The sequence below is a fragment of the Dendropsophus ebraccatus genome, chromosome 1 (assembly GCF_027789765.1).
Source record: "Dendropsophus ebraccatus isolate aDenEbr1 chromosome 1, aDenEbr1.pat, whole genome shotgun sequence".
Lineage (NCBI taxonomy): Eukaryota > Metazoa > Chordata > Amphibia > Anura > Hylidae > Dendropsophus > Dendropsophus ebraccatus.
The window spans coordinates 56,447,259-56,470,707 of record NC_091454.1 but is presented as its reverse complement, the minus strand read 5'-3'; the positions used below and the strand labels follow the sequence as shown (position 1 = coordinate 56,470,707).

Here is a 23,449-nt window from a genome sequence, read left to right as displayed (position 1 = left end):
GAGCTCATTAAAGGGGTTATCCAGGCTTAGAAACTATGGGACACATGGCTGCTTCTTTCCATAAACAACACCCCTTTTGTCCTCAGATTGGCTGTAGTTTTACTCAGTTCAATTGAAGTGAATAGAGCTAAACTCATATCACCCTCAGGGGTAGTGCTGTTGGGTCCAAAAAAAGTATCTTTTTCTAATCTTGGATATTGCCTTTAATATATAAAAGCTCATCTCTGGGTTATTGCTATGGTAAACAAACAGAATCTTACTATAAAGTATATCTTGATAAATCAATGCCTCGAGATAGCAATGGGAAGCGTGAAACGGCCGTTGGCTGAGGCTTTGAAGAGAGGTGTCTCCATGTTCCTGTTCTGTATGTTTTTTGGATATTAAATAGAGATCAAGTTTTATGGTGAGTGCTGATGGACATTATCTTTCTTCATTTGTTCTCTTTATTATAACCAAGCTAAGCACCACTGAACTGATCATATGTGGACATAGGACCTGATATCTATGCCTTCTGGGAGTTCTAATGCCAGTGAAATCTTTTGCTGGTGGACTAATCCTGGATATTTTACATGATCAATCTATCCTTTATCACAGCTCCACAATCGTTGTAACTAGTGAAGAGCGAACATCCCGTTGTTCGTTTTGGATCCCGAATACGAACCTATTAGTTCGTGCACGCTGAACATTCATGAACAATTAACGAACATACAGTAGAAGCGTACGTTTTGGTCTATGCACATGCGTGCAGATCAGGTGCAAATCGTAAATTACCTAGTGCATTTGCATTCATTCGCGTACTCAGTTGCGCACAGATTGCGTACGTTTTAGTCTAGAGTTATGCACATGTGTACAGATTATCAGGCGCAAATCGTAAATTATGCAGTTGCTTAAGTTTGCAAGTTCGAATATGTTTGAAAATGATCGTTATAACCATTCCGATCATCTAACAAATTGTTCGTGATCAGCGATTAGTGTCATGTTCGAACGAACATACGAACATTTCTGAACATGTTCGCTCATTACTAGTTGTAACCCAGCATACCTAGTCAGATTTGTTATCCAGGAGCTAAAAAAAGCTGGATGAGAATGCCTGGGAAGTTGAAAAATTTACCGTTTTATCCTAAAAGTGCAAATTTCTAAATCTACATATTTAGGCAAATTTGCCTTACACACCGACTTAAGGCCCTATTCCACCAACAGATCTGACGACAGATTAGCTGCCAAAGATTTGAAGCCAACCCCAGGAACAGACTATAATCAGAGAACAGGTCATAAAAGAAAGACTGGATTTCTCCTCTTTTTGGCTTCAAATCTTTGGCAGATAATCTGTCGTCAGATCTGTTGGTGGAATAGGGCCATAACAGTATCTATATAGAGAGTGTGTATAAGATTCAACAACCTGGAAAGTAGTGTTACACTTTCTGTAGGCATTGACTGCCACAATAAGTGTAAACTAACCGTTGCACCAATACTATATAGCATACATACACACATACAGATAAAAGTGTGATGTGTCCTAAATATCCTCCTCAGGGCACAGGGCACTGATCAGTTGGGTAATAAAGTTAATAGGCTCTATTCCCAGCTCCTTTCCCTGAATGTCCAGTTTTCATGGTGAGCTCACAAAGAGATATCAGCTGCTCCCCTACCAAAGATGAAACAGAGCAGTATTTCTTTGGTGGGCAGACGTCCAGCTTTATCTGTGACGGACCCTCAAATTCCAAGCACATACAGTAGAAAGAAACAAAAAACAAACAAAATAAAGACACAACACATTGTAATTAAGTGTTAAATGGTCACAATTTTGTTTTTAATTTCATAACACTTAAACGGTAGAACCCCGACTCACGAAAAGTGACCCTCCAGCACTCAAGTGAGGAAAAAAAAACTGTGGGGGAAACCTCGAGGGGTCCATGGCTGGAGAGTTGCCCCTTCCTTGGGCTTAGAGGGTTATACCAATATAATATAGTTTAAGAATTCCAATATTTTTACATAACAAAAATAGACCGCAAATATATTACACCGCATTTGTGAGAGAGATCTGGTTGCCATGCCTGTCACCTTATTAATGGCTGGGTGGAAGTACCTCTTCTCCCTTACAGATCCAGGTCTAACTCTCATAAAGGTGGAGACTCGGTTAAAGGGGCAGGCTAAAGAAGACAACCCCTTTTCATTTCAAAAGTTTCTCTGCTAGACCTTTGAAATTACATTCAAGGGGAGTGGAAAGAAAAGTAGTCAAGCCCAAGGTCCTCTGGCTGATCCAAGATGGCGCTGACCAGGCAGGATTTCTTTCTTTTATGGAACCTTCTTTATGACATAAGCCATTGTCCGTATAGGCCATGGTTGCCATGGTTACTACCGTGATCTAAAGTATTTACATATTAATGACTGGCAATGGTCTTTACTGCAGAGGTCTTTAAACACATTTGTGACCAAGAAAGCAGCTTATGGTTAGGACAATAAATAAAAAGCTTGATCAGGTAGTAAAATAAAAAAAATACACAGGTAGTTGTAGATGTGATATATGAGACTGACCTTGTAACCAGCATAGACCTCCCAACTTTTTGGGAGGACCAAAAAGGGACTAATATGGTTCACTACACTAACACAACCTGCACATGTCCTACAACAGCTCTGCCACCGTCAGTGATTGTGTTACAGTGTCTGTGGTTGTCATAGTGATGCCGCCACAACTAAACATGGCCACTTTGCAGTAACTTGTTCTGGTAGCTCTGTCCTTACTTGTGATGGTGAAAACATGGGGGACAGATAGATAGATAGATAGATAGATAGATAGATAGATTATAGGAGACAAAAAATTAAATAGATAGATAGATGGCAGAGGAGGCAGTGTTTCCAAAACCAATGTTGCGGGTGCTTGAGGTAGTAAGTCCCTTGGCAGGGGATCCCAGGTATCTAGCAGCGCAGAGTCCACAGCACACCAGCATAAATGAAGCAGTGGTAGTTTATTCCATAAAGTACAAGGAGCACCCTGTTTTGCTCTTTGCACTTTATGGAATAAACTACAACTGCCTCATTTACGCTGGTGTGCTGTGGACTCTGCGCTGCTAGATAGATAGATAGATAGATAGATAGATAGATAGATAGATAGATAGATAGATAGATAGATAGCCGGCTCCAGATTTCAGTGGTCTATTAAAGAAATAGCAATCAGCACTATTCCTAAGGTATCCTCGGATCCTTGGTCACAACCATTTTGGGTGCCCATACCTCACTTACTATGGTAATGCCATTATCCACAATTCAAGTGTACATCCCACCTAGGAAAAAAACTGGAGGTGCACTCACCAATAAGTTGCTTGACTTTTTTTTATTTCATAATGTGTAGAAATAGATCAACAGTGCTTTAGGGAGGGGAGCGTGGATGCCAGCATATTCACTGCATGACAGCTGTGCAAAACGCACTTCTCCAAACCTCTAGTTCAGCACACAGTGGCCAAGTGGGTTCCCTAGAAGCAGAGAACCCCAACACTTACCCGGGTTTGCTGGATGCTAATGCCCGCCCTGCCACTGACCACATGGATGAGTGAGTAGCTCTATCACTCACCCATCCCAATGTCACCTCCCTAAGCAATTTGGGTTTTGGACTAACTCTTTCAACTAAACCTAAAAATTGTTTTGCAGAACGGCACAGTGTAGGCTCAAGGCTCAGGTAGGGTGCACAGCCTCACGGTCCCAGACCCAGGTCCCGATGTCAATCTAGCAAAATGATAGAGAAAGGCGGCACTCCGGACTTAGTGAATAAAAGTGGTTTGGTTTATTCACCCAACATGCAACGTTTCAATCTTCTCAATGAGATCTTTGTCAAGCTTGACAAAGATCTCATTGAGAAGATTGAAACGTTGCATGTTGGGTGAATAAACCAAACCACTTTTATTCACTAAGTCCGGAGTGCCGCCTTTCTCTATCATTTTGCTAGATTAAACTAAACCTAGATATACTTTGTTCCAGTTCACTGTCTGCTATTACCACACAGTGAAGAAAAACCATAAAAGTTCTAGCCATGCTGCACATAAACCAGTGGAAGTCTCACATGCTTCCTTTATAATGTATAATGTGAATGAGGTCTCTGATCTTCTCCTATCTGTCTGCTTTTATAACTATTATCTATTTCTTATACCCTCACATTTCATTTTTGCTCTCTGAACATCTATTGTTTCTCAATTTACTTTAATCTGTTGTTCTCCCTTATTTCAAACTGGTACTCTAACCTTTCCTATGCTTCTTGACTTGGTACACCTTGACCTCTTTGCCTACATCTCTATTATCTGTATGCTGGGTCCCTTACATTCAGTTTCCTGTGGGATGCAAAAGGTCTCCATTTGACATCCTGCTCAGTTTAATTTGTGGTTATTTTTTTTTTTTTACATGCACTCTTTTTCCTCCTGTTAAAAAAAGCAAATATTACAAATTTTCTGTTGCAGCCAATGTAAATGAATGATGCATCTGTTTGCCTCAGTTTATCATCCATTTTTACAGATCCATTAAACAACATGAATGGATTTGTAATAATCAGGGGCTAAAAATAGATATGAATGACCCCCATGTATAAATTCTATCTGTTGTGAATGTTGATTCTGTTTTCTCTTCTTACATTTTAGATGTTTCTTCTCCAGTAGTTGCCATGTTTACTGCTTTCCACGTCTGTAAAGTGCTAGGGGCTATGTTGGTGATATGTAAGGTTTATTACTATGATTTTTATTTTTAAGATGGAACATTTATCTCTATGCATAGTGAAATACCATACTCATGCTAGGTCCTAGAGGTCATGTTAAACACCCTGCCTTATGCCCTGTATGATTATATCGCTACAACACTATGTATGCTGTATTTTTTTTTAGGATTCTGCAGAAGCTACAGAAGAGAATTCTCCAAAGGCGAGGACAAAGGAAGGTCAAACACAGAATTGATTTGAAGAAGCACGTGTCAAGAAAACAGCTATGAGGCCTCCCAAGACTCAGTCTCTTATCATATGTCTGTCTGCTTCCTGGTGTAACTTTGTGTATGCTTGTGTGCCAGTAGACATGGGTGTATGTACTTTTCTGGATGTTTCATGTTTATAAATCTGATAGCACAAACTCTACAATATATGGTCTCTGTTTTTTTCTATTTCACTAAGGTTATATAAAGTGTACATTTACATTACTGTATTATAGATCTCACTAGAATAAATGGAGAATACATCAGCTGTTTAACAGATTTTCTCTCACAGGTCAAATAAGTCAATGTATTTCTGAGGTTAAAATGAATGCAAAGTATTCTTCCCCACTATAATTACATCTGCATATTGCCTATTGCCAATTATTTTATGTGTGCTTACTCTGGAACTATACTATACTATACAATACTCTAGTAGATAGAGGGGGCTCAACCTGTATAAGTGTATATTATCCAGAAAAGGGATGCCACTCAAAATGTCTCACAAGTATCACAAATCACAAATCTAAGTATCCATAAGAAAAGACAAGACACAAAGATAGAGTGCACTCCACATGCTAAGTATATACTAAATCACATAAATCATTTTATTAAATGTCATACAAGACAAGATAAAAGAAAAACACCAAAGAACATGATTAAAAACAAATCCCCAAACAGGGACAGAAAATCTACCTACAGGGGGCTGTATGCAAATAATATTGCTACCATGATCTGAGTAAAGTACAGTGGTGTCGTGAATTATAAACATAATTCGTTCCGGGACCGGGCTTGTAATGCAAATCCACTCTATCACCAAAGCAAAACTTCCCATAACAAATTAATGAAATGCAGACAATTGGTTTCCCACCCCCAAATATTTTTTTTTATTCTGAATAACATGTAAAACAAATGAAACAAAGATTTAGAAACAGCTGGCTATGTGATATTATAAGTATGATACTGTACAGCAGTGTCGGACTGGGGTACCTTGGGCCCACCAGGGAATTTAATTCTAGGGGCCCACCCTACATATAGCAGATATAACCAAACCTTTGCACAGCGCTGTGTATATGACCAGCAATGCTGGCTCACTGCTGGTAACTTGTCAGTCACTCTATGCAAACAGTATAGGGTGCCACATAAGTATCTTGAAAGGAAAAGTCCCATTAAAAGAGAACTCCAGGTAGAGGTTAAAAAAAATGAAACTTCTGCAGAAGCATAAAGTATTACTTACCTATCTATTCCATTTTTGAAACTACCAAAAATCCATTTGTTTTGGGGGGTTTTGTTCTGTTTTGTGTTTCTGTACTTCCTGGTTAAGCAGTTCCCACAATGCAGTACTGGTTCCAGAATGCAATGCTTTCCCTGAGCTGTTCATCACAGTCCTCCACCCTGTACATTCCCCGCCCAAAGCAGCTGCAGAACATCTAGGCTGTGTTCACACATTGCAGTTTCATTGTGTTACTGAATTATTTGCAGTAATTTATGATTTCATTGTGGTCCCACACAGCACGCTGTATTCTCTACCTGTAACACCACACAGCACGCTGTATTCTCTACCTGTAACACCACACAGCACGCTGTATTCTCTACCTGTAACACCACACAGCACGCTGTATTCTCTACCTGTAACACCACACAGTACGCTGTATTCTCTACCTGTAACACCACACAGCACACTGTATTCTCTACCTGTAACACCACACAGCACGCTGTATTCTCTACCTGTAACACCACACAGCACGCTGTATTCTTTACCTGTAGCACCACACAGCACACTGTATTCTCTACCTGTAACACCACACAGCACGCTGTATTCTCTACCTGTAACACCACACAGCACGCTGTATTCTCTACCTGTAACACCACCCAGCACGCTGTACTCTCTAACTGTAACATCACACAGCACGCTGTATTCTCTACCTGTAACACCACACAGCACACTGTATTCTCTACCTGTAACACCACACAGCACGCTGTATTCTCTACCTGTAACACCACCCAGCACGCTGTACTCTCTACCTGTAACATCACACAGCACGCTGTATTCTCTACCTGTAACACCACACAGCACGCTGTATTCTTTACCTGTAACACCACACAGCACACTGTATTCTCTACCTGTAACACCACACAGCGCACAGTTACTACCTGTAACACCACACAGCACGCTGTATTCTCTACCTGTAACACCACACAGCACGCTGTATTCTCTACCTGTAACACCACACAGCACGCTGTATTCTCTACCTGTAACACCACCCAGCACGCTGTACTCTCTACCTGTAACATCACACAGCACGCTGTATTCTCTACCTGTAACACCACACAGCACGCTGTATTCTTTACCTGTAAAACCACACAGCACACTGTATTCTCTACCTGTAACACTACACAGCACGCTGTATTCCCTACCTGTAACACCACACAGCAGGCTGTATTCTCTACCTGTAACGCTGATATTGGAATAAAGTAAAGAACTTTTTGAATTTTTTTTTTCTTGTCATTTCCACGCACATATTATGATCAAGCATCTTTTATCTTTGAAGATGAGCCCCACAATAAGGCTCTGATCCTCTCTGCCATTTAGCATCATTTACTTACTGCATCATTTTTGTGAATACGCTGCAGTACTGCAATGACACTCCAACATGTGTGAACACAGCCCTAATTTCACTGCACACTTCTGCACAATTAGAGAAATCAGTGCAACGCCTGCTTCTGGCCAGTCAGAGATGGTGAATCACTCAGGGGATTGTGGGATCCAGCCAAGCCTCTTGGGACATCACACCCTGCCCCCTGTCTGCATCATCAGCCTGATCTCAGCAGACACACACAATGTGAGACATTGCACAGGGGCCATTTTTTTCACTTCCTGGATTTCTATCAGCTACCGGTGTGACAGAACCATACAGATACGGTAAAACATTGTATAGACACATATATTTAACTTTTAATGTATTTTTAATAGAAAACAAGTTTTTCTTATCCGGAGTTCCCCTTTAAACTGACAAATTTCAGGCAGGCAAGAACATAATAACGAAAGTATACTTACCTGTACCTGCACTTACGCTGTTTACTGTGGATGATCAGGAATGTGATCGTTTAATAGTTTGGAAGAATATGCAAGCGGCGATACCAAATATGTTTATTTATTTATTTGTAAAAGGGCGGTGATTTAAAAAAAAGCAAGAATGTGAGGTATTTCAGTATGAATTCTGGGAGTCTATGTAGAACAGATGGTATAAAGTGGCCTCCATCATAACTATATGGGAAGGTATGGAGGTCATGGAGCAAAAAGAATAAAAACTTGGTGTGAACGAGACTTTAATATGGTGCATTTTTACAATGTCTAGTCTAAGTTTCCACTGTCAAGCTAACTGACTTTTTTATTTAATTTAAAGAGGTACTCTGGGAAAAACTTTTTTCTTCTCAAACCAACTGGTGTCTGAAAGTTATATAGATTTGTAAGTTACTTCTATTTAAAAGTCTTCCAGTACTTTTCAGCTGCTGTATGTCCTGCAGGAAGTGCTGTGTTCTTTCCAGGCTGACACAGTGCACAGTCTCTGCTGCCACCTCTGTCCATGACAGGAACTCTCCAGAGCAGTAGCAAATCCCCATAGAAAACCTCTTCTACTCTGGACAGTTTGTGTCATGAACAGAGGTGGCAGCAGAGAACACTGAGTCAGACTGGAGAGAATACACCACTTCCTGCAGGACATACAGCAGCTGATACGTACAGTTTTTTTTAAATAAACGTTAAATACAAATCTTTATACACCAGTTGATTTGAAAGAAAAAAAGGTACCAATTTAATTCTACTGAATTCACTACAAATGTGAACCAAGATTAAGACTGTCGCACATCTTCCTGCTTTTTGGTGTTTTTTCTGGCACTTTTTCTGCCATGTTCTCATTTTAGTGTAAAGTTTAGTTCTCATTTTATCCCCTGTGGGGCTTTTTTGGTACAAATCATGTGATTCTTTATCATGTGATTCCAGGTTTTATGTTGATGAACTGGGGAAAAAACACTAACTTCCATATAGACATGACAATATTCCCCCCTATAGAAGCTTGTGGCAAAACACAAAAAAAATCACCATAGCAGAAAAATGCCCTATGGGTGTTGTGTTTCGATTTTCCCCACTGACTAACATCTGGTCTCTGCTTTTTTGAACCCCAAAAATGCCTTATGACATATTTCTGAAAAACGCCTAGTCTGAGTCCAGCCATATAGTACATGAGAACATACCCCCTCTCCTAGTATTCACAGGATAAGGGATAACAAGACCTAAAGAGAATTAATGGAGCACTGTCCCCACTGTTTATTTGAGGGGGATATGTTTCCCACATTCTCATAACCACTGGGACCCCAACCAATCAGCTTGATATCCCCTATCCTGTGGACTTTGCAGGGGGAGGGGGGGGGGCAGCTACCTAGCCCACACCTGCATGTATGGGTGTGGGGGCACAATACTCTGCCTTGCCCCTGATCCTGCTCACACACAATAGTCACTGGGTTATGTATATATGATGTATATTAATGGTGGTGTCCGTGTTGCTATGATTGGTGTGACCTGTCACTTGATAAAACCTTTTGCCAAGCCTTGTAGATGTAGGTATGAACCTTGTGATGCATGTTTTTTTCTTCAAGATTTGAGTGTTCCTTTAATCCAGGGATATGCACATACAAGCAGGAGTTCCACCAACCACCACTCCATACTACTTTTGCGCATTGTGCAGGTGATAGTTCTGTGTAGCAGGCAGATGTTCAGCTTTATGACTCTGCAATATGTGATGGACCCCCAACTCCCCCAAGTTAAACCAAAGAACGCAAAATAAAGACACAACACATTGTAATCAGGTGTCAAAGGGTCCCAATTTTATTTAAAAATACATGACACTGAAAATGGCAGACCCCCGACTCACGAAGAGTCACCCTCCAGCACTCAGGCGAGGAAAACCCCCCTGTGGGGGAAACCTCGAGGGAGCCATGGCTGGAGAGCTGCCCCTCCCCTGGGCTTAGAGGGTAATACCATACTATAAGTATAATAAACTGGATGTGAGAGAGATGAGGCTGCAATATCTGTCACCTTATTGATGGCTAGGCGGCTGTATCTCTTCTCCTTCACAGATCCAGGTCCCCTGCTAGAACCTCCAAATTTCATCAAGGGTAGGGGGCAGTAAATTAGTCAAGCTCAAGGTCCTCTGGCGCATCCAAGATGGCACTGATCAGGGCGCGGTGCAGTGCTTTATGGAACCTTCTTTATGACATAAGCGCTTGTCATCACAGTGCATGGTTGCTATGGTTACTGCAGGTAAACACATCTGAAGCATTAACCCATTAATGACTGGCGATGGTCTTTACTGCAGAGGTCACTAAACACACTTGTGACCAAGCAAACAGCCTACGGTTAGGCCACACTAAGAACACTAAATAATATGGTTTGATGTGGCCCATAGCAACCAATCACAGCTCAGCTTTCGTTTCTCATATTACTCTGGTAAAATAAAAGCTGAACTGTGATTGGTTGCCATGCACAATTTAGACAGTCTAATCTGCCCATAGCAACCAATCAAAGCTCAGCTTTAATTTTATAAGAGCTTGTTAATATATGAAAGGTGATCTGTGATTGGTTGCTATAGGCGAATCAGATTGTGTTTTGTCTCTGGCAGGTTGATAAAGGTGCTTCATTGCTGTAAAATCTTATGATGATGATGATGACTGAAAACACATGACATCAAGCTTCCCCATAATGCTTTGCAGTCAGCCCTTCCTCCATACCTCCCAACTTTTTGGAGGGACACTTGTGGTTCACAGACATTTCTATACACAGTTTAGAAAACCACTGGTATACAGTTATATACGGCGGATTTGTTAACATGAATGAGACAGCTGACAATCTGATTTTGTTGTATGTGGAAAGGGCAGCCAAAGAGTATTACTACATTTCCCAGGCTGTCATAGGAAATTGGTGATCACCCGATTAGTTGATCAATGGAGAAACTGCACTGACTGTACAAAAGGGGCTGTCAAGTTGTTTAAAGTAAAATAGTCCACAGTATTAAAGATGTACTCCAGCAAAAAAAATATTTCAAATAAACTGGTGCCAGAAATTTGTACTTTACTTCTATCAAAAAAATCTCCAGTCTTCCAGTACTTATTAGCTGCTGTATGTTCAGCAGGAAGTGGTTATTCTTTCCAGTCTGACACATTAATGTCTGCTGCTAAAGTCAGTAACTGTCCAAAGTAAGTTCCTGGCATGGACAAAGGTGGAAGCAGAGAGCAATGTGTCAGACTGGAAAGAATACACCACTTCCTGCAGGACATACAGCAGCTGATAAGTACTGGAAGGCTTGAGGGGTTTCAGTAGAAATAAATTAAAAATCTATATAACTTTGTGACACCAGTTGATTTGAAAGATTTTTTTCTTAGCTTGACATCCCCTATCCTATGGATTTTATGGGGAGCACCACCTTGGGCCCACCTGGGAATTTGATTCTTGGGGCCCACCATACCTTACACCAGATATAATAAGCACCAAACCTTTCACATTACTATAGTGACCTTGCACAGAGCTGTGTATGTGACCAGCGATGCTGGCTTACTACCAGTAACTCTTCAGTCAGTCTATGCAAACAGTATAACCCGCCACTTAACCCCTTAAGGACCGGGCCTGAAATGGCCTTAAGGACCGAAGCAAATTTTATGAATATGACCTGTGTCACTTTATTCATTAATAACTTCGGGATGCTTTTACCTATCCAGACGATTCTCAGACTGTTTTCTCATGACATATTGTACTTCACATTTCTTGTAAATTGGAGTCGATACTAATAACGAATCTTTATGAAAAAAACAAAATAGCGTGAAAAATTGTGAAAAAATGCTTTTTTCCAACTTTAAAACTTTTCTGCTTATACAGAAATTGGTTATAACACATAAATTATATATTAAATAGCATTAGCAACATGTCTACTTTATGTTGGCGGCATTTATTAAACTATATTTCATTTTTTTTAGACTATAGAAAGCGTAAAACATTAGCAGCAAATTTCCAAATTTTCAGTAAAATTTCAAAATCAGATATTTTTAGGGACCTGTTCAGGTTTAAAGTGTATTTGAGGGGACTGTGTGTTAGAAAGCCCCACAAAACACCCCATTTCAGAAACTGCACCCCCAAAACTCTGCAAAAGCACATCCAGAAAGTTTTTTAACCCTTTAGGGGAGTTACAGAAATAAATAAATATTTTTCATAATTATGAACCTATTACCAGAGAAATGCACCCCAATATTTATTGCCCCGTTTCTGTAGTTTATAGAAATACCCCATATGTGGCCCTATTGCGCTATTTGACGCAACCACAAGCCTCAGATATAAGGGAGCGCCTAGTGAATTTCAATGGCTCTGTTTTATTGGGCATTTCTGACTGTACCACTTCAGGTTGGCAGAGGCTCTGGGGTGCCAAAACCTAAAAAACACCCCTAAAGGGACACCATTTAGAAAACTACACCCCTCAAGGAATGTAACAAGGTGTGCAGTGAGCATTTGGACCCCACAGGTGCTTCACAGATTTTCCGAACAATGTGGCGTGAAAAAAGACAAAAGTATTTTTTACACTAAAAAGTTGTTCTAGCCTTCAATTTTTCATTTTCACAAAGGGATAAAAGGAAAAAAAAAACACAAAACGTGTAGCACAAAACGTGGAGTACGGAAATACCCCACATATGGACATAAAGTGCCAAACGGGCGCAGGACGAGCCTCCAAAGGGAAGGAGCGCCAATTGGATTTTGGAAGCTGGATTTCACGGGAATGGATTTCAAGGGCCACGTCGCATTTAAAGAGCCCTCGTGCTGCCAAAACACTGGAACCCCCCCACAAGGGACCCCATTCTGGAAACTACACCCCTCAAGGAATCTAACAAGTGGGGCAGTGAGCATATGGACCCCACTGGTGACGGGCACAAATGTGAAACAATGTGACATGAAAGGGAAATTTTTCATTTTTTCACTTTCACGGCACAAATGTGCCCGTCATCAAGGGGTCCATATCCTCATTGCACCCCTGGTTAGGTCACTTGTGGGGGGTTTCCAGTGTTTTGGCAGCACGAGGGCTCTGTAAATGCGTCATGGCGTTCATCATCCATTCTAGCCAAATCCAACCTCCAAAATCCAAATGGCGCTCCTTCTCTTTGGAGGCTTGCCCTGCACCCACATGGCGCTTTATGTCCACATGTGGGGTATTTACGGACTCGGGGGAAATTGCTCTACACATTTTGTGTTTTTTTTTCTCTTTTAACCCCTTTGTGAAAATGATAAATTAAACCAACATTATAGTGTAAAAAATTTAATATTTCATTTTCACGCCACATTGTTCCACATTTGTGCCCGTCACCAGTGGGGTCCATATGCTCACTACACCCCTTGTTACATTCCTTGAGGGGTGTAGTTTCCATAATGGGGTCACTTGTGGGGGTTTTCAACTGTCTTGGCAAAACAGGGGCCTTTTAAATGCAACATGGCCCCTCAAAATCCATTCCAGCCAAATCCAGCCTCAAAAAACCAAATGGCGCTCCTTCCCTTTGGAGGCCTTCCCTGCACCCGCATGGTGCTTTATGTCCACATGTAGGGTATTTCCGTTTGCTCTACACATAGTGTTTTTTTTATCTTTTAGCCCCTTGTGAAAATGAAAAAATCAAGACAAGATCAATGATTTAGAGTAAAAATTAAATGTTGGTCTAGCCTTGATTTTTTTCCATTTCCACAAGGGGTTAAAAAAAAATAAACTCAAAATGTGTAGGGTAATTTCCCTGAGTACGAAAATACCCCACATGTGGGCATAATGTGCCATATGGGCACAGGGCAAGCCACCAAAGGGACAGAGCGCCATTTAGAGGCTGGAATGGAGGATGGAGGCCATGTCGCAATTACAAAACTCTTGTGCTGCCAGGACAGTAGAAACCCCCACAAGTGACCCCATTCTGGAAATTACACCCCATAAGGAATCTACCGAGGGTACAGTGAGCATATGGACCCCACTGGTGAAGGGCACATGTGTAGAACATGTGCTGTGAAAATAAAAAATACCATTTTTTTTCATTTTCACGTCCCAAATGTGGCTGTCACCAGGGGGCCATATCCCCACTGCCCCCCTCGTTAGATTCCTTATGGGGGTAGTTTCCAGAATGGGGTCACTTGTGGGGGGTTTCTACTGTCCTGGCAGCACAGAGGCTTTGTAATTGCATCATGGCAAGTCTCTAATGGGAATGGCAGCCATACCTATTTAGCTGGGGAAAAGGTACAATTCTAATTTATTTGGGGGTATTAGGCCAATTATTAGTTTATAAGGTTGAAAATGACAGGTGTCCATCAAATTCAACCTGTGTTGATCCAGAGGAAGGCAAAAAAACCCTCGTAAGGCAGCCTCATCACAGGGAAAAAATTCGTTCCCGACTCCATAATGGCGATCAGAATAATCCCTGGATCAACGTGACCCCTGAAATAGGAATAAGGGACAGATTTTAGATAATGTAGAACCCCAATGACGTGTGGTACGCCTTGGAGCGATCCTGTATGCAGAGGCCGGGGTGATCAGGACAGGTGTCACACTGGAAAATGGCGTCCTTCCTGATCCCCCTGTTACGCCACACTCTGCACTTCTTCTGGGGTCTCCCGTTCTCCAGTGTGGGGGACGTCACCTGGAAAATGTTGTCCTGGTGCGATACGGGGTCCTTCATATCCAGAAGTGCTGGGTCTGCTCCATGGCTGCTAAATATTAGGGCTGGTATTACTGCTTCTGATATTTTCGGATCGTGCCGCAAGCTACAGTAGCTCAGGCAGCAAGGGACCGGAAGAGGGGGTGCTGGTATAAAAGTTATCTCCGTACGGGTGGTAACCTTTATCCAGCAGTGGGAAGATCAGTTCCCAAACGATCTTCCCACTAACTCGGAGGATGGGGGGGGGGAATCTGGGGGCTGGATTCGGGTGTCCCTTCCTTCATACACTCTAAGGGTACGTGCACACTGCGGAATGGCGAAAGATAACCCTTTGTGCATTCCGCAGCTGGCACCCACCGGCGGACGGATGCGGGCGCGCGTCTCTGTCCGTGTCATAGACTCCATTCTATGCACAGGCGGATTCCGCTCTCCGCCCAACGTATTCATTCTTTGGACGGACGATGGAATCCGCCCGTGCATAACATGGAGTCTATAACACGGGTGGAGACACGCGCCCGCATCAGTCCGCCGGCGGGTGCCAGCTGCGGAATGCACAAAGGGTTATCCTTCGCCATTCCGCAGTGTGCACTTACCCTGGATCTGTAAGTGTACCCTGAGGTACTCTCACAGAGTTAGTAGAATTTCACGCCATACCGTCATCTCTTATTGGGATGGTACTGGCGGAAAAGATGTGTCTGGGAGGCAGCGTACGCTACTCTACCCCCAGATACGTCATTGGAGGATGAGGATGAGGATGAATGGAGGAACGAAGGATCCCCCCCATTCATCCTCACTGGCTGTTTTGGTGTCGGAGGCAATAATAACGTATGCGTCCGATACCGAAAACACGCCGGGGGCCACTTTTATATAGGGATTGGCATATGGGGTATGTAGTGGTGTAGTGTCAAACTTTATTCAATGTAGTGTAGTGTGGTGTAATGTAGTGTTTTTTATGTGTTTTTTACAGTAAGTATAAAAAAAAAAAACCTACGCCAAAAATGGTGTTGCTGATAAGTGCCGCACTTATGTGCGGCAGTTATCAGCAGACCGTGGCAGTAGGTACTGGCCGGCCGTTCACGGCGATCGGGCCGGTGGCACCGTGACCACCATTACTTTTTACGGCACTGACCGCCATTTTTTTCCGGGTCATCGGGTCCCCAATAGCCCGGAAAGGTTCCGATCGCCGCTATTGGCTCATCTGAACTGATAAGCCATTAGCGGCGATCGTCGGCATGGGGGGGCATGGGGGGTTGTGTATTTCTGCAGGCCATCTCTCCCAATCGCACGCGGCCGGTCCGCGGCGCCCTCTTAAAGGACCCGCATACCGGTACGTCATGGGTCCTTAAGTGACAGTGATCCATGACGTACCGGTACGTCATGGGTCCTTAAGAGGTTAAAGCGTAACTGTCATGTTTTTTTTATTGCAGAAATCAGTAGTATAAGCGATTTTAAGAAACTCTGTAATAGGTTTCATCAGCCAAAAAAGCCTCCTTCTGTACTCAAGAAGCAATCTCCCAGCCTCCCCCCCTGACATTTTATCCGTGCATTATCAGGCAAACACGTCTTCATTACAGAGAAGCCAGTGAAGACGGGCTCTGCTCTCTCTATTGTAAGCCTATGAAGGGGGGAGGGGTCGAGGGAGATGAGGGAGCAGTAAGAGGTGACATGAAGGTCAGCTGTTTGTAGACTCTCTGGGCACCTAAAACGCTGGATTCAGGGGTCAGAAAGGTCAGTGCTTATCTATGAACTTAGTAAGAGAAGTTGCAAGGTGTTGTGCTTTGCAGAAATCCTCCGTGCTCAGTCACTCCTAACAGCCCCTCCCCTCTCCATAGCCACATAATGGAGACAGAAATCCTGCTTCATCTGATGTGAGGGGGGAGGCTGGGAGATTGCTTTTTCAGTACAGAAGGAAACTCTTTTGGTTTATAAAACCTATTACAGAGTTTCTTAAAATCGCTTGAACTGTTGATATTTAATGTTTTCAGAAAAATGACCCTGAAATGACAGTTACGCTTTAAGTTTCTTGAAAGAAGAAGTCCAATGAAACTAACAAATCTCAGGTAGGCAGGGGGGTGCAGGAACATAATAAAGAAAGTATATTTACCCATCCCTGTGCCCCCAAAGCTCTTCCATAATGTGCCCGCTCAGCCAATCACTGACTGGGGATGGACACCGCTGCAGTTATTGAACAGAATCTGTTCGAAAATTACTGGAAAACTTCCAGCAGCTGTGGGAGAGAGTGCGGTCCAGGGGCACAGGGACTGGTGAGTATAGTTTTTTATTATCTTCCCACACTCCACTGCCTGACTATCATTTGTTACGAGACTTATGTCAGCTGTAATTCGCGTTCCAAACTGCTGACACTGTTAGATGCTTTTAGGACACATAGTACCTTACATATACTTGTCTGCGCTTCTACAGCATAGACAGTGGCGTAGCCACGAAGGGGGGCCCGCAGGGCCCCCCCGATCAATCACTCTTGTGACCGCAAGCATTGTTTTGCTTGCGGTCACAAGAGTCCGGCTCCGTCTTCCCCCGACTGCTGCGCGGCTGCCGGGGGTGTCGCGTCTTATCCCCGGCAGCGCACGCATCCCAGAGCTCCCTGCGCGCCTTGGGCCCTGACTTCTGGTTCCGGCACGCAGGGAGGGGGGGGGGGAGAGGGGGGCATCTATGAGGGTGGGGGGAAAGAGGACCATCTATGAGGGTGGGGGGAAGGAGGGGGGCATCTATGAGGGTGGGGGGAAGGAGGGGGGCATCTATGAGGGTGGGGGGTAAAGGGGACCATCTATGAGGGTGGGGGGGAAAGAGGGGGCCATCTATGAGGGGGGGGGGAGAGGGGGCCATCTATGAGGGTGGGGGGGAAAGAGGGGGCCATCTATGAGGGTGGGGGGGAAAGAGGGGGCCATCTATGAGGGGGGGCCCCGCGAGGCCCTCCCGATCTATCACTCTTGTGACCGCAAGCATTGTTTTGCTTGCGGTCACAAGAGTCCGGCTCCGTCTTCCCCCGGCTGCTGCGCGGCTGCCGGGGGTGTCACGTCTTAACCCGCGGCAGCGCGCGCGCATCCCAGAGCTCCCTGCGCGCCTTGGGCCCTGACTTCGGGTTCCGGCGCGCAGGGAGCTCTGGGATGCGTGCACTGCCGGGGATAAGACGCGACACCCCCGGCAGCCGCGCAGCAGCAGGGGACAGACCAGGAGGAGTGAGGATCAACGTGGGAGCGCGTTGTCAGGTGAGTTAAGTTTTTTTTGTTTTTTTTTTATCAGCCTGCAGGGTGGGGGGAAAGAGGGGGGCATCTATGAGGGTAGGGGGAAAGAGGGGGGCCATCTATGAGGGTGGGGGGAAAGAGGGGGGCATCTATGAGGGTAGGGGGAAAGAGGGGGCCATCTATGAGGGTGGGGGGAAGAGGGGGCCATCTATGAGGGTGGGGGGAAGGAGGGGGCATCTATGAGGGTGGGGGGAAGGAGGGGGGCATCTATGAGGGTGGGGGGAAGAGGGGGCCATCTATGAGGGTGGGGGGAAGAGGGGGGCATCTATGAGGGTGGGGGGAAGGAGGGGGGCATCAATGAGGGTGGGGGGAAAGAGGGGGGCATCTATGAGAGTGGGGGGGGAAGAGGGGGGCATCTATGAGGGTGGGGGGAAAGGGGGGCCATCTATGAGGGTGGGGGGAAGAGGGGGCCATCTATGAGGGTGGGGGGAAAGAGGGGCCATCTATGAGGGTGGGGGGAAAGGGGGGACATCTATGAGGGTGGGGGGAAGAGGAAGGCATCAATGAGGGTGGGGGGAAAGAGGAGGGCATCAATGAGGGTGGGGGGAAAGAGGGAGGCATCTATGAGGGGGGAAAGAGGGGGCATCTATGAGGGGGGAAAGAGGGGGCATCTATAAGGGTAGGGGGAAAGAGGGCGGCATCTATGAGGGTGGTGGGAAGGAGGGGGCCATCTATGAGAGTGGGGGGGAAAGAGGGGGCCATCTATGAGGGTGGGGGGAAGAGGGGGGCATCTATGAGGGTGGGGGGAAAGAGGGGGGCATCTATGAGGGTGGGGGAAAGAGGGGGGCATCTATGAGGGTGGGGGGGAAAGAGGGACCATCTATAAGGGAGGGGGAAAGGGGACCATCTATAAGGGAGAGTGGGGGGAGAGGGGGCCATCTATAAGGGAGGGTGAGGAGAGAGGGGGCCATCTATAAGGGAGGGGGAGAGGAGGCCATCTATAAGGAGGGGGGAGAGGAGGCCATCTATAAGGAGGGGGGAGAGGAGGCCATCTATAAGGTAGGGGGGAGAGGAGGCCATCTATAAGGGAGGGGGGAGAGGAGGCCATCTATAAGGGAGGGGGTAGAGGGGGCCATCTATATGGAGGGGGGAGAGGAGGCCATCTATAAGGGAGGGTGGGGGGAGAGGGGGCCATCTATAAGGAGGGCAACATGGGGGAGAGGGGCCATCTATTTGGGGGGGCAACATAGGGGGAGAGGGAATACACAGAGGGGGGCATATATTAATAGGGGGTCACATAGAGTCAGGGCTACCCACTAAATGAAAGTGTAAAGGGGCCAATACAGATGTGCAGTGTGTAGAGAGATGGAGATGGTGTCAGAGTGAGGAGACTAATATGTCTGTCTGGCAGATTCTGTGGATTTGTGGCTCAGAGAAGTTCTCATAATGGCCCAGGACGGATGGAGAAGATGAAAAGGAAAGAACTCCGATCAGAAAAGACGTCTCCTGTGAGTCACCTGATATAACTGCACTGTAATGTATATGGTGTATAGAACCTGTGTAGAGCTGGGGCCACCTCTATATGACTGGATGAGGTGATTTAGTATACTGGATTTGGTCAGTAACAATATGGTGGTGATGGTAGTGGTTGTGGTGTGGCGGTAACATTTCCTTCCTATATACTGGTATTACTGGTAATATTGGTCTCAGTATACAGGATTTGGTCGGTAACAGTAATTTGTACGGTGATAATACTTTCTCTTCCAATATGCTGGTGTTATTGGTAATATCTGTCTTGGTGTGTATATATATATATATATATATATATATATATATATATACACACCAATAGCATCACTTGGTCGTGAAAGGAGGGGGGGGGGCCCAAGTTGGCTTCTCGCACCAGGGCCCAGAAGACATTAGCTACGCCCCTGGGTGTGGCAGTAATGTTTCCTTCCTATATACTGGTATTACTGGTAATATTGGTCTCAGTATACAGGATTTGGTCGGTAACAATATGGCGGTAATATGTACGGTGATAATACTTTCTCTTCCAATATGCTGGTGTTATTGGTAATATCTGTCTTGGTGTTTGTATATATATATATATACACACACACACACACACCAATAGCATCACTTGGTCGTGAAAGGAGGGGGGGGGGCCAAGTTGGCCTCTCGCACCAGGGCCCAGGAGACATTAGCTACGCCCCTGAGCATAGAAATTGTTTTTATTCTCTGGTAGAAAGAATCAGACAGGGAGGCCCACCTCCTGCCAGGGGCCCACCAATTACCATTTGTAATTTACTTCTTTTTAAAAATCTAAAATCTTCCCATACTTAGCTGCCGTATGTCCTGCAGAAAATGGTGTTTTCTTTTCAATCTGACACAGTGCTTTCTGCTGACAGGAACTGTCCAGAGAAGAAAAAGGTTTTCTATGGTGATTTGCTACTGCTGTGGACACTTCCTGTCTTGGACACAGGTGGCAGCAGAGAGCACTGTGTCAGAAAGAAAAGAAAACAACATTTTCTGCAGAACATACAACAGCTGATAAGTATGGGAAGACTGGAGATTTTTAAATAGAAGTAAAATTACAAATCTATAAAACTTTCTGAAACCAGTTGATTTGAAAGAAAAAGATTTTATTATAGTAAAAACCAAAATTGCAATTTAGGCCCGGCCGTCCGAAGACGATATCGCTGAATGAAGATCGGAGACGAGTGCACACGTGACAGGTATGTATAGCGCACCACACTTCCGGGTACATGGGTGGGGGTGGTGGGACACGGGGAAGGGGGCCATTCACAGACATAGCATACATTACAAAGTTGTATAACTTTGTAATGTGTGTTATTCTGTGAATAAATGTTTACCGCCGCACTACCCCTTTAAGTGCTCTGTGTGCACTTTTTTGCCACAAATTGCGCACGTCCTGGTAAAAATAATGCTAATGAAACACTAATTAAATGCTTTGTGTAAACATAGCTTAAGCCCCTATTATACGGGGCGACTGAGAGGAGCAAACTAGCATTGTTATCGCTCGTTTGCCTCTTGTTCCAAATTTGCTGCCGATGCTATTACACACGGTGGCAGCAGGTGGGTGAGTACAGAGGTGGCTGTGGGGGGCTATGGGGAGGGGGGGGGGCTGCCCGGTTGATCACTAGATCATGTGGGCAACCCATAGCAGATAGCAGTGGTCTGCTGCCGCCGCTCCTATTTCACTGAGCAATGGCAGCAGATTGTTGCTATATTAGTCGTTTGTCTTTCAACATGTTTAAAGACAAACGACTGCAACGTTCAGCCGTCATCGTTCATGTCGGCCGCTCGCTCCATAGTGTGCAGTGGGGAGTTCTGATGCAGGCGCGCACGAATGCGCGGAACTCTGCAGCGCTAAAGATCATCCGGGAAGATCTTTAATGAGAACGGCCGTTCCGTGACCTGGCCGGGTCACAGAACGGCCGGTCTGTTACGAGGTCTGAAGATAGCTTAACATTGTTTCATAATTATGCTGCCTTTTTCTGGTCCTTTATTAACTCTTTTAGCACTTTTAGCCGTCATTGAAATAATTCTACCATCTTTCCCACAAGTTGAGTACTACATATACATACATTCGTGAAATATTCTATGTTTAATAAGTATAAAAAGACTTCTATTTAATAAAGAGTTATTAATAGTTTGTCATAGACTTGTCAAATGCAAGCAACAGCAAAATGTTTGGCAGAAGAACAGATGAATGTTTAATTCTGAGACTTTTACATCTCCATGAGGAATAATACTCTGAATAGTAAAATGTTCTGCCAGATACATTGTTCCCAGTGTGAGGGTTAATCCCAGAGGTGTGTTTTGCATTGTAGTGTTACATAAAATCAAACCCAATTGAGTGTAGTCCATTACATAAACAAACAAGGTACTCTGTTTGCTTCCAACAACTTCCACTGCTGTCAAAAGATTTGGAGGAGGGGGAGGGGGTCAGGGTGGGTTAAAAAAACTTTTTTTAAAATTAAAAGCATTGCTCATCTGCCTTAAGCTTTTCGCTCTTACCAGTCCTGTCTTAATGCCCAGGAAATGTCTGTAAATGTCCAGACAGACTGGTATGTATACTGCAATATTAGAGGTCTGATGGTACATTCTCGTTAAAGGGGAACTCCAGATAAGGAAAACTTGTTTTCTATTAAAAGTACATTAAAAGTTATGTAGATGTGTCTATACGATGTATTACCATATCTGTTCTGCCACACTGGTAGCTGATTGTAATCCAGGAAGTGGAGAAAAATGGCCTCTGTGCCAATCCACATTGTCTCCTGCTCTCACTGCTATCTCCCCTTAGGAGACAAAAATTACATGTCTCTGTCTCACATTGTGTGTGTTTGCTAGGCACAGGCTGATGATGCAGACAGGGGGCAGGCGTGATTCACCATCTCTGACCGGTCAGAAGCAGATGTTTCAACTTCGCTACAGTCTACAGAGAAATTAGGGCTGTGTTCACACATGTTGGAGTGTCATTGCAGTACTGCAGTATCTGCACAAAAATGATGCAGTAACACAAATAGATAATGCTAAACAGCAGAGAGGATCAGAGCCGGCACTGCCAATCCCACCTGCACAAAAAACAAGGCATAAACAGTATATCCCATGTAAGATAATATCGGATAAAATCCTTTTTGTGGGAATCAACTTCAAAGATAAAAAATGCTTCATCATAATATGTGCGTGGAAAGGAAAAGAACAATGTTTTTTTTTTAAAGTTACATTGTTACATAGTTACATAGTTAATACGGTTGAAAAAAGACACATGTCCATCAAGTTCAACCAAGGAGGGGATGGATACAGGGAAGGGGGAGGGGTGATAGGGTTCTATACATATGCATTTATATTATTTTGCTCTAAGAACTTGTCTAGGCCGGTTTTGAAGCCCTCTACTGTTTTTGCTGTGACCAGATCCTGTGGTAGACTGTTCCACAGATTCACAGTTCTCATGGTAAAGAAGGCTTGTCGCCTCCGGAGATTGAACCTTTTTTTCTCCAGGCGGAGGCAGTGCCCTCTTGTCCTTTGAGGGGGTTTTACCTGGAGCATCATTTCCCCATATTTCTTGTAGGGGCCATTTATATATTTAAATAAATTAATCATATCTTCCCTTAAACGTCTCTTCTCCAGACTAAACAAATGTAATTCTTTTAATCTCTCCTCATAACTAAGATGCTCCATTCCCCTTATTAGTTTAGTTGCCCATCTTTGTACCCTCACCAGCTCTAGAACATCCTTTTTATGAATCGGGTTCCAAAACTGGACGGCATACTCCAGATGAGGCCACACCAAAGCTTTATAAAGCGGTAATATCATATCCCTTTCCCGAGAGTCCATGCCTGTTTTAATGCATGACAATATCCTGCTGGCCTTAGAAGCAGCTGACTGACATTGTGTGCTGTTCTGTAGTCTATTATCCACAAGTACACCCAGATCCTTCTCTATCAGCGACTCTTCCAGAGTAACTCCCCCCAGGACATATGATGCATGCAGGTTATTAGTACCCAGGTGCATAACTTTACATTTATCCACATTGAACCTCATTTACCAAGTGGACGCCCAAA

At 44.2% G+C, this 23,449-nt stretch overlaps 1 long non-coding RNA gene across 1 annotated transcript in view; it reads left to right on the top strand.

Annotated features, from left to right (window-relative positions):
• LOC138774000 (uncharacterized) overlaps positions 1-5,107 on the top strand; it is a 40,525-nt gene extending 35,418 nt beyond the window's left edge. The window contains exon 5 of the long non-coding RNA XR_011360239.1: positions 4,863-5,107. This is a non-coding gene — a long non-coding RNA (uncharacterized lncRNA). The remainder of the gene's footprint in view (positions 1-4,862) is intronic.
• The last annotated feature ends 18,342 nt before the right edge of the window (positions 5,108-23,449 follow it).